Source organism: Globicephala melas, chromosome 9 (genome assembly GCF_963455315.2).
Source record: "Globicephala melas chromosome 9, mGloMel1.2, whole genome shotgun sequence".
Lineage (NCBI taxonomy): Eukaryota > Metazoa > Chordata > Mammalia > Artiodactyla > Delphinidae > Globicephala > Globicephala melas.
The window spans coordinates 84,792,775-84,805,579 of record NC_083322.1 but is presented as its reverse complement, the minus strand read 5'-3'; the positions used below and the strand labels follow the sequence as shown (position 1 = coordinate 84,805,579).

General features: G+C 39.4%; 1 long non-coding RNA gene across 3 annotated transcripts in view; it reads right to left on the bottom strand.

The window, feature by feature from the left end:
• LOC115840868 (uncharacterized) overlaps positions 1-12,805 on the bottom strand; it is a 128,075-nt gene that overhangs the window by 87,956 nt on the left and 27,314 nt on the right. For all 3 annotated transcript variants that reach the window (XR_009565124.2, XR_009565126.2, XR_009565125.2), the window contains one exon: positions 5,251-5,368. This is a non-coding gene — a long non-coding RNA (uncharacterized lncRNA). The remainder of the gene's footprint in view (positions 1-5,250; positions 5,369-12,805) is intronic.

Here is a 12,805-nt window from a genome sequence, read left to right as displayed (position 1 = left end):
AATAGCCTATAATGGAAAATAAGCTGAAAAAGAATATACATATATATATATACACACACATGACTGAATCACTTTGCTATATACTTGAAACATTGCAAATCAACTATAGTTTAAAAAAATCACTGTATTCTAAATAAAACATCTTTTGGACTAAGGCAGTGTTTCTGAAACTTTTTTTTTTCCATTATTGCCCTCCCCGTACAGGAGAAAATTTAAATTAAATTAAAATTCTTCCTAGTGAGAGAAATAAGGAATAAGATTTTGTTGGGTAGAGTTGAGTTTTGAAGGGGCACAAGCCACTATCATATCTAAGGGTCTTTTTGCCTCCAAGAAAGAAGTTTCAGAATGCATGGTATAAGCCCATTAACAGAAAACTGCAAATTCAAGATTCTGCCCAACTAGTTTTAGACGCACTGATGGGCCAGGTGTCATCCCCTTGGCTGTGTCTGAAAATATCAAGACTCTCAATGTGCTTCTCACCCTTAGCTCACCCTGATGGGAGTGTGTTTTGGGTTTTTCCTCATCTTTAAAATGAGACAGTAGTTTCATGTGCTCATATTTTTAGGGACAAGGGAAAAATCTGAAAATATTTTGAACGTTGAATCTAATGTTTCCTTTATGGAATCTAACAAATCTGTTTTCTTGAAAGGAGATATCTGATAATTTGCCTTACCCATTAATTAGCTGAGAGGCCTAATGGTGTTCCTTCCCTGAAAGACTCTCTGCCTCCTTGTTCCTTCCTAAACATACTAAGTGTACTTTAAAATAGATACATATTTAAAATAGATATTACAGCCTTCCAGAAAGGCTGTAATAGGTGTTTCCCTTAATGAACACCATAATTTCCTTTTACCAAAGGATTGTTACAAGGATTAAATTATTTAACATACATAAAATGCCTAGCACAATAAACTTTCTCTTTAGTATAAAACACACGGACTTCCCTGGTGGCACAGTGGTTAAGAATCCGCCCGCCAATGCAGAGACATGGGTTCAAGCTCTGGTTCGGGAACATCCCACATGCCGCAGAGCAACTAAGTCCGTGCGTCACAACTACTGAAGCCTCTGTGGCTAGATCCTGTGCTCCGCAACAAAGAGAAGCCACCACAATGAGAAGCCCGCGCACCGCAACGAAGAGTAGCCCCCGCTCGCTGCAACTAGAGAAAGACCCCATGCAGCAACGAAGACCCAATACAGCAAAAAAATAAATAAATAAAACACGAAGCCATAAATTATGAAAGAAACAATATATAACCAACTGAAAAGCAAAGAGCTTATTGTCTAAGTGACTGAAACTATTGTTGACATAACCACAATACCATTATCGCATCTAAAAAAATTAATAATTCTTTAATATGATCAATTTTCCAAGCATTATACATGTTCAAATTTCCCTGAGAGTCTTATAAAATGTTTTTGACAATTGTTTTGTTTGAATCAAGATCCATACAAGATTCACACACTGCATTTACTTGATACACCTCTTAAATTTCTTAATTTTAGGTTCCCCTCCCTTTTTTTCCCCCTTTCCATTTATCTGTTGAACTGTGTCATTTGTCCTATAAAGTTTCCCACACTGGATTTTGCTAATTGCACCCCTGTGGTGGTGGTAACATGTGCCTCTATCCCTCTAGTTCTTGTAAACTTGATAGTTGGATCTGGTGGCTTTCTCAGATTCAGGTTTGATGTTTTGGGCAAGAAGGCTTCATAGGTGCTGCCATTTACTCATTACACCCAGCAGAAGGGCTATAGTGTTTAGTAATGTAGACACTCAATGGTAATGTTGATCAGTGAGCGCTGTCAGGCTGATTTGTTCATCAAAAAGTCTCCAACAGTCTTTCATTTAATGCCACCCTCTTCTTAACATGCCTTCTTGGGCTTTAGTATCTAGAAGGCTAAAAATGCATTTCTCAAATTCCCTTGAAGCTAGAGTTATTGATGTGATATAAATTCCACCACTAGAGGCACTTGTGTAGAGTGAACTAAGTGGGGGAGGAGCAGTTTATGAGGCATCTTCGTGACAGGGTGTATTGTAGTGAAGGACATATGGCTGTGGAACCAGTAGCTGTAGGGGTGGCTTCCCCATTCAACAGGTGGACTTCGAGAATGGCCTGAACAACAGTCCCTTGACAGCTCGGTTCTATAGCCTGGATTTGTGAGTCACTCCTGAAGCTTAGCCGGCAGGCTGTTTTTGCAATCCTGCCAACCATTTGTAATAGACCATGTAATAAATCCCTTTTGGCTTAAATTACTTTAGAGTAGATTTTGTTCTCTGCTTTGAACCCTGACCAATACAGCTCCTCTAAGAAAAAGTATTTTCAGCAGTTGTCAAACAGTTGCCTCTCTGATTTTATTTTAAGAAGTGAATTTATTAATAGTTAAACTTGTTAACAATTGCCTGAGTATGTAAAATAGATATTCTAGGAAGATATGTCTTTTTAAAACAAAAAAATCATACAGCAATTTCACATTCCCATTGTATAAACTTTCTAAAAAGAAACATGGAAGTGCTTCCCCCCACCCCAGTTTTTTGAGAAATAATTGACAAACATTGCTGTACAGGTTTAAGGCAGACAGCATGATGGCTTGATTTACATATATTGTGAAACGATTACTACAATAGGTTCAAGTGACATCTATCATCTCATAGGTTCAATAAAAAGAAAACAATTTTCTCCTTGAGATGAGAGCTCTTAGGAAAGCTCTTAGATGACTCTCCTAACAACTTTCCTGTATGTCATACAGCAGTGTCAGCTATAGTCATCATGTTGTACAGCACATCCCTAGTACTTAGTTATCTTATAACTGAAAGTTTGTACCTTTTGACCATCTTTCTCCAATTCCCCCTCCCCCGTTTTTAAAAAACATTTAAAAATTAATCCATGTTAAGAAAAATTAATCCATGTCCATTAATGAAGACAATTTTATTGAAAGGTAATTTAAATATTGTCTTCACAAAATTTTAATTCCATAATGGGAACTAAAAAGTATAAATCTTCAGTCTAGTAAAGAGATTTTTATTCAATATTTTACTACATAAATGTTCAAACACAGAGAAGTTAAAAGAATTATACCATGACCTATCCAGTGACCTAATTATACGTATACCTGTCACCTGGACTCTACAGTTAACATTGTTATATTTGCTTCATTACATACCTAACCATCTATGCATCCCTCTATCATACATTAATCCATCTTATTTTTTGATACATTTCAAAGTAAGTTGCAAACATAGTATATAGTATTTGGGCACTGAAGGGCTTCCAGATGACATAAAATGCATTAGAAAGTAAACTAGTCTATAGTGTCCTGAATTGTCAAGTCCTGGCGAAGATCTAGGGAAGGAGTTGCACGGAGTGTAAATGGCATCAATCAGAGTGAGAGACTCAATGTGAAATCTAGCAAGATTGCAACACTCTCTGCCTTTACCCTCAGAACTCTCCTCCTCTTTTTACAGTTACTTTAATTATAAAAGAGGAAATACATAACTGGCCCCTCTCCCCCTCAAATGATTTGTGCTATTGAAGGTAGCAATTCTTTAGATCAGAATCTCAGAAAACTTGCTGGAAATCAAGATGTTATATTTGCAGAAATGAGCTGGCATCATGAACTCGATGTTAATTTGGTTATTGTTACTCTCCTTGAGGGCAGGGGCTTAGTTTGTTTTATCATTTATCCCCAGCATGTAGAACACTGCCTGGCATATACTAGGGTTCAATACACATTCACTGAAGGAAGGAGTGAATTCAAGTGCTTGATTCCAAACATAATCTTCATATATTTCATGCCACTACTAATGAAAGAAGTTTTTCTAAAATAAAAATAAGCCTTAACATAAAAATAAGAGCATGGGTTGATTACCTAGAGCTGGAACTGCAATTACACAGAAGGGACCATGTTTTCCATATGTGCAGCAGGAACCTCAGCACCAGCCTACCGTGCACCCGCCGCTGAGGCTCAGCTGACTTGTGGGGCATGTTGTGCCAAAGCCCATGGCTGGGAAGAAGCAGCATTGCCTTTTCATTTTTTTACTTTTTAGTCTTTACTGAATTTATTACAATATTGCTTCTGTTTTCTGTTTTGGTTTTTTGGCCCCGAGGCATGTGGGATCTTAGCTCCCCGAGCAGGGATCGAACCTGCAGCCCCTGCACTGGAAGGTGAAGTCTTAACCACAGGACGGCCGGGGAAGTCCCAGCCCTGCCTTCTGATGGGGACCATAGGAAAACTTCCCAGAACTGTTCGGGCACTTTGCAAACACACCCTGGACTGCCCAGAAACAAATGCGAAGTTTGTCTATAAATCAGTGGGGGCAAGAGTCAGTGGAATGTGAATTATTACCGTTGATGTTACTCTCCTCTTGTACCTTCAGACTGGTGATACCTGAGGAAATTTAAATGTGCTGCAGTGTTAACATTACCTTTTTAAGGTGATAATTTTCTTTGAGATTTCCTTGGCCTGGAAGAGCATTTCCATATTCAGCACAAGTTCATCAAGCTAGCACACATCTCAACAGCTACTGTGAGATTTTTAAAAATATATTTTAGTCTCTTCAAGAGAATGAGAGACAAATTATTTTTTATTGTGTCTGTATAGAGAGCAACATAAACAATAATTTCAAATCTATTCAGTTTTCCTGTTAGAGATCACAATGGCGGCCTACCGAGATGGGAATCAAGGGACCAGCAAATTAGAAAGATTTAAAAACCATAAAATTACCTCGTATTTTATACTCAAAATCGGTATGTAGAGAAATTTTATGCCATAAGCTATAAAAGGTTAAATGTCCAAAGCAATCTCGTGCTACAGCTAGTGCTACCCTCTCACTAAATAAACATATGCTCTGCAGGTCCCCACAAGACTTTCAAATAGCCCAGTGATGACTGTCATTAAAACATACCTAAGAGAAATCACATTCTTACAAGTGAGACATCAGAGGCTCCCTGCCACTTGGGAGAATGTGATGAATTCAAGCACTGGATATTGGTGGAAGGTGGTTGACTGAGACCAAATATTCATTTGCTTTTTCTAAGAATGTTGCTTCTCTATGTCAAGGTTTCCACTAGCCACTGGTACATTCAGAGAAATAAGAAACATGCAGTGAGCGACACTTTCATAAGGGTAAACGTACCCAATTGAATTGAAATTTCTTTTTCTCTGTCTTTATGACTTTCCTATTTATTTGGTGTTAAGATGTCCTTTTTGTTAGTAGTGGTGATGAATGATAGTTTTATATTTTCTTGCACTTACCTTGGCAAAAATGAAAGTAAAAAACTCCATGTTAGTCTCCAAAATTATCTTGAAAATTCAACTGTACATGAAAGTCCAATGTCTAGAAAAACCAAAAAGTCTCTTCCAAAATAAGATTCTGCAATGCAAAAAACAAATAAAATAATCAACAACTCTATGAATTCATTTTCCCTGTTCAGGTGTTGGACATGAAACTGAACAAGTTGAAAATATTGGTTGGTAGGGCAGGAATTCCCCCATTTTCAGCCCCCTAAAGCATCTCAAATTCCCTCAAGGGATGTAATAAAATTAACTAATACAAGATAGCTTCTGAAGTCAACTGCCTAAGTTTAATTCTTAGCTCTAACATTTACCAACTGTATTATCTTGGTCAAATTACTTAACCCACTCTGTGCCTTGATTTCCTTATTCACAGAATGGAGATAATAATAGTATCTACATCATAGGGCTGTTGTGAAGATTAAGTCAGGTAATCCATGTAAAGATTTCATCATCACTTTTTCATCATCCTAAACTGAAACTCTGTACCTATTAAACAATAACTACCCATTACCCCTTCCCCCCAGCTCCCGGTGAACACTGTTCTACTTTTCATCTCTATGAATTTGACTAATCCAGGCACCTTATGTAAGTGAAGTCATTTTTTATTGTGTCTTTGCTTTTTGTGCCTGGCTTATTTCACTTAGCACAAAGTTTCCAAGGTTTACTCATGTTGTAGCATGTATCAGAACTTCACTCCTTTTTAAGGTTAATAATACTCACTTCTATGGAAATACCACATTTTGTTCATCCATTCATTTATCAATAAAAATTTAGGTTGTTTCCACCTTTTGGCTATTGTCACATTACATATTCTTAATAAATTACTTGAATTATTTATTAAGTTATAATTTACTACTTTTGGGAGGATCTTACATGCAAGCCACAAAATCAAGCAAGAATTTACTCTGAGTTTCACATCTCATCACCCCCAAGTAATTGGATTGTGCTGATAAAATTACTGTGATAACTCTTAGTAATTCATCTTTGTGCAATATCATTGCAAGTCACTTAAGCTCTCTCAATTTCATCATTTGTAGAATAAGAACAATAAACACCAAAAGCAAAAGCAACAAAAGCAAAAATAAATTCAAGTGGGACTACATCAAACTAAAAAACTTCTGCGCAGCAAAGGAAACCATCAACAAAATGAAAAGGCAACCTACTGAATGGGAGAAAATATTTGCAAATCGTATATCAGATAAGGGGTTAACATCCAAAATATATAATGAACTCATATATCAGAAAACAAATAATCCAATTAAAAACTGGGTAGATAATATGAACAAGCATTTTTCCAAAGACATACGGATGGTCAGCAGGTACATGAACAGATGCTCTACATCATTAATTATCAGGTGAATGCAAATCAAAACCACAATGAGATATCACCTCATACATGTCAAAATGGGTATTATCAAAAGGACTCAAAGAGGATGTAGAGAAAAGGGAACCCTTCTGCATTGTTCGTGGGAATGTAAATTAGTGCAACCGCTATGCAAAACAGTATTTAGATTACTAAAAAATTAAGAATAAAACTATCATATGATACAGAAATTCTACTTCTGGGCATTTATCCAGAGAAAACGGACTAATTCAAAAAGATAAATGAACCCCATTCATTGCAGCCTTATTTACAATAACCAAGATATGGAAACAACCTGAGTGTCCACTGATGGATGAATGGATAAAGAAATTGTGGTATATATATATATATATATATATATATATATATACACACACACACACAATGGAATATTATTCAGCCATAAGAAAAGAATGGAATTGTACCATTTGCAACAACATGGATGGACCTCGAGTGCATTATGCTAAGTGAAATAGTGAGATGTCAGACAGAAAAAGACAAATACTGTATGATCTTTTTTAAATGTGGAATCTAAAATATGTATATAAAGCTAAGCTTATAGATACAGAGAATAACCTTTAAAGGAATGACATAGCCAAGGATATGACATAAACTGGTTAGAACCGATTAGGCCCAACATGGTAGAAGATTTGACTTCCAGTAGAACTTGAGCCTCACTGTAATACATTAGCATGCTAAATGACACACCCACCAGCAACAGGACAGTTCTGAGGCTGACCATAAAAGGCCAAAAAGTGGGTGGTGGCCCAATTCCTGGAAATCCCTGTCCCTTCCCCAAAATAGCTGGAATACTCCTCCCACTTGTTAGCCTATGAAACAACCCAGCCCATAAAAACGAACCACCCCATATTTTGGGGCCTGTCTCCCTTCTGAGACAGACCACATTCTGTCTGTGGAACATGTATCTCTCTAAATTAACTTGCTTCCACTTCACTGTGGCTCGCTCTTGAATTCTTTCCTGTGTGAAGCCAAGGACCCTCACTTGGCAGCCCATCCCAGGGACTCACTTGAGACCTGGGACATGACCATCCTCTTGAAGTGCATTTTTCCTGCAACACCAGGGTTTAGAACCCTGAGGGACTAGGGAAGAACCAAACAACAGTCTCAACAAGCGGATGCTAATGCTCTTCTTCAGAGCATGGCTGAGATTCTTGCTTTTTGGAGCATTCTTGGTGTTTGCTAGTTTCTAAGCATGGTTCTTCAGCCTACTGAAAATACTGATATCCTTCCAATAAATTCCCCTTTGCTTAAGTTGGCTGAAATTGGTTTATAGTGCTTACAGCTGAACTCTGATAAGAGAAAGCAAAGGCAGCCTGCTGCTTCTGCAGGTTTCAGCAACCTCTCCTTGTATCTAGCCATCTGAATCCTTTCCAATTCACATCACAGAAATACTCTGAATGTTTCAAGCCTTGGGGTCCTTGAGACCCCAAGCACTAAATTCCACATTTATACCAATTGTTCAGGGAACAATCTCTGAAGGAAAAATATATGGAATCCTCTTATGGATTTAACATTTAACTTTTAATATGCTACTGAGTTGCAACAAACGTGGAAATACCGGCTAAGACAGCCATGAGTGAAACAAAGCCAAGTGAGATCCAACAATTATGGCTGGTGTCAAGTTGGATGAGTCTTCTCTATGTTGAAATGAGACAAGTACTTAATAGGAGTGTATTAAGGCATATATGAGAAAAAGGAGAAAAGCAATTACTTGAGGAGAGGGGGAAGATGGCGAAAGAGTAAGACGCGGAGATCACCTTCCTCCCCACAGATACACCAGAAATACATCTACACATGGAACAACTCCTACAGAACACCTACTGAACGCTGGCAGAAAACCTCAGACCTCCCAAGAGGCAAGAAACTCCCCATGTACCTGGGTAGGGCAAAAAAAAAAAGAATAAACAGAGACAAAAGAATAGGGACGGGACCTGCACTTCTGGGAGGGAGCTGTGAAGGAGGAGAAGTTTCCATGCACTAGGAAGATCCTTTACTGGTGGAGACAGGGGTGGGGTGAGGGAGAAGCTTCAGAGCCGCTGAGGAAAGCGCAGCCACAGGTGTGCGGAGGGCAAAGCGGAGAGATTGCCGCACAGAGGATCGGTGCCGATCGGCACTCACCAGCATGAGAGGCTTGTCTGCTCACCCGCCGGGGCGGGCGGGGCTGGGAGCTGAGGCTCGGGCTTCGGTCAGAGCGCAGGGAGAGGACTGGGGTTGGCGGCGTGAACACAGCCTGCAGGGCGTTAGTGCACCACGGCTAGCCGGGAGGGAGTGCAGGAAAAGGTCTGAAGCTGCCTAAGAGGCAAGAGACTTTTTCTTCCCTCTTTGTTTCCTGGTGCGCGAGGAGAGGGGATTAAGAGCGCTGCTTAAAGGAGCTCCAGAGATGGGCGCGAGCCGTGGCTAACAGCGCGGACCCCAGAGACGTGCATGAGACGCTAAGGCTGCTGCTGCTGCCACCAAGAAGCCTGTGTGCGAGCACAGGTCACTATCCACACCTCTCTTCCTGGGAGCCTGTGCAGCCCGCCACTGCCAGGGTCCCGGGATCCAGGGACAACTTACCCGGGAGAATGCACTGCGCGCCTCAGGCTGGTGCAATGTCACACTGGCCTCTGCCGCCGCAGGCTCGCCCCGCATCGTGCCCCTCCTTCCCCCCGGCCTGAGTGAGCCAGAGCCGCCGAATCAGCGGCTCCTTTAACCCCGTCCTGTCTGAGTGAAGAACAGACGCCCTCCGGCGACCTCCACGCAGAGGCGGGGCCCAATCCAAAGCTGAGCCCCTGGGAGCTGTGCGAACAAAGAGGAAGGGAAATCTCTCCCAGCAGCCTCAGGAGCAGCGGATTAAAGCTCCACAATCAACTTGATGTGCCCTGCATCTGTGGAATACCTGAACAGACAATGAATCATCCCAAATTGAGGAGGTGGGCTTTGAGAGCAAGATTTATTATTTTTTCCCCTTTTCCTCTTTTTGTGAGTGTGTATGTTTCTGTGTGAGACTTTGTATAGCTTTGCTTTCACCATTTGTCCTAGGGTTTTATCTGTCCGTTTTTGTTTTACTTAAAAACTTTTTTCTTAATAATTATTTTTTATTTTAATAACTTTATTTTATTTTATCTTTATTTTCTTTTATCCTCTTTCTTTCTTTCTTTCTCTCTCTCTTCCTTTCTTTCTTTGCAGCCAGGAGTCAGTGCTGTGCCTCTGAGGTGGGAGAGACAACTTCAGGACACTGGTCCATAAGAGACCTCCCAGCTCCACGTAATATCAAACGGCGAAAATCTCCCAGAGATCTCCATCTCAACACCAACACCCAGCTTCACTCAACGACCAGCAAGCTACAGTGCTGGACACCCTATGCCAAACAACTAGCAAGATAGGAACACAACCCCACCCATTAGCAGAGAGGCTGCCTAAAATCATAATAAGTCCACAGACACCCCAAAACACACCACCAGACGTGGACCTGCCCACCAGAAAGACAAGATCCAGCCTCATCCACAGGCACTAGTCCCCTCCACCAGGAAGCCTACACAACGCACTGAACCAACGTTAGCCACTGGGGACAGACACCAAAAACAACGGGAACTACAAACCTGCAGCCTGCAAAAAGGAGACCCCAAACACAGTAAGATAAGCAAAATGAGAAGACAGAAAAACACACAGCAGATGAAGGAGCAAGATAAAAACCCACCAGACCTAACAAATGAAGAGGAAATAGGCAGTCTACCTGAAAAAGAATTCAGAATAATGATAGTAAAGATGATCCAAAATGTTGGAAACAGAATAGAGAAAATGCAAGAAACATTTAACAAGGACCTAGAAGAACTAAAGATGAAACAAACAACGATGAACAACACAATAAATGAAATTAAAAATACTCTAGAAGGGATCATTAGCAGAATAACTGAGGCAGAAGAATGGATAAGTGACCTGGAAGATAAAATAGTGGAAATAACTACTGCAGAGCAGAATAAAGAAAAAAGAATGAAAAGAACCGAGGACAGTCTCAGAGACCTCTGGGACAACATTAAACGCACCAACATTAGAATTATAGGCATTCCAGAAGAAGAAGAGAAAAAGAAAGGGACTGAGAAAATATTTGAAGAGATTATAGTTGAAAACTTCCCTAATATGGGAAAGGAAATAGTTAATCAAGTCCAGGAAGCACAGAGAGTCCCATACAGGATAAATCGAAGGAGAAACATGCCAAGACACATATTAATCAAACTGTCAAAAATCAAATACAAAGAAAACATGTTAAAAGCAGCAAGGGAAAAACAACAAATAACACACAAGGGAATCCCCATAAGGTTAACAGCTGATCTTTCAGCAGAAACTCTGCAAGCCAGAAGGGACTGGCAGGACATATTTAAAGTGATGAAGGAGAAAAACCTGCAACCAAGATTACTCTACCCAGCAAGGATATCATTCAGATTTGATAGAGAAATTAAAACCTTTACAGACAAGCTAAAGCTGAGAGAGTTCAGCACCACCAAACCAGCTTTACAACAAATGCTAAAGGATCTTCTCTAGGCAAGAAACACAAGAAAAGGAAAAGACCTACAATAACAAACCCAAAACAATTAAGAAAATGGGAATAGGAACATACATATCGATAATTACCTTAAATGTAAATGGTTTAAATGCTCCCACCAAAAGACACAGAATGGCTGAATGGATACAAAAACAAGACCCATATATATGCTGTCTACAAGAGACCCACTTCAGACCTAGAGACACATACAGACTGAAAGTGAGGGGATGGAAAAAGATATTCCATGCAAATGGAAACCAAAAGAAAGCTGGAGTACCAATTCTCATATCAGACAAAACAGACTTTAAAATAAGGACTATTACAAGAGACAAAGAAGGACACTACATAATGATCAAGGGATCGATCCAAGAAGAAGATATAACAATTGTAAATATTTATGCACCCAACATAGGAGCACCTCAATACATAAGGCAAATACTACAGCCATAAAAGGGGAAATCGACAGTAACACATTCATAGTAGGGGACTTTAACACCCCACTTTCACCAATGGACAGATCATCCAAAATGAAAATAAATAAGGAAACACAAGCTTTAAATGATACATTAAACAAGATGGACTTAATTGATATTTATAGGACATTCCATCCAAAAACAACAGAATACACATTTTTCTCAAGTGCTCATGGAACATTCTCCAGGATAGATCATATCTTGGGTCACAAATCAAGCTTTGGTAAATTTAAGAAAATTGAAATTGTATCAAGTATCCTTTCCAACCACAACGCTATGAGACTAGATATCAATTACAGGAAAAGATCTGTAAAAACTAAAAACATATGGAGGCTAAACAATACAGTGCTTAATAACCAAGTGATCATTGAAGAAATCAAAGAGGAAATCAAAAAATACCTAGAAACAAATGACAATGGAGACACGACGACCCAAAACCTATGGGAGGCAGCAAAAGCAGTTCTAAGAGGGAAGTTTATAGCAATACAATCCTACCTTAAGAAACAGGAAACATCTCGAAGAAACAACCTAACGTTGCACCTAAAGCAATAAGAGAAAGAAGAACAAAGAAACCCCAAAGTTAGCAGAAGGAAAGAAATCATAAAGATCAGATCAGAAATAAATGAAAAAGAAGTGAAGGAAACGATAGCAAAGATCAATAAAACTAAAAGCTGGTTCTTTGAGAAGATAAACAAAATTGATAAACCATTAGCCAGACTCATCAAGAAAAAAAGGGAGAAGACTCAAATCAATAGAATTAGAAATGAAAAAGGAGAAGTAACAAGTGACACTGCATTAATACAAAAGATCATGAGAGATTACTACAAGCAACTCTATGCCAATAAAATGGACAACCTGGAAGGAATGGACAAATTCTTAGAAATGCACAACCTGCCAAGACTGAATCAGGAAGAAATAGAAAATATGAACAGACCAATCAAAAGCACTGAAATTGAAACTGTGATTAAAAATCTTCCAACAGACAAAAGCCCAGGACCAGATGGCTTCACAGGCGAATTCTATCAAACATTTAGAGAAGAGCTAACACCTATCCTTCTCAAACGCTTCCAAAATATAGAAGAGGGAGGAAAACTCCCAAACTCATTCTACGAGGCCACCATCATCCTGATACCA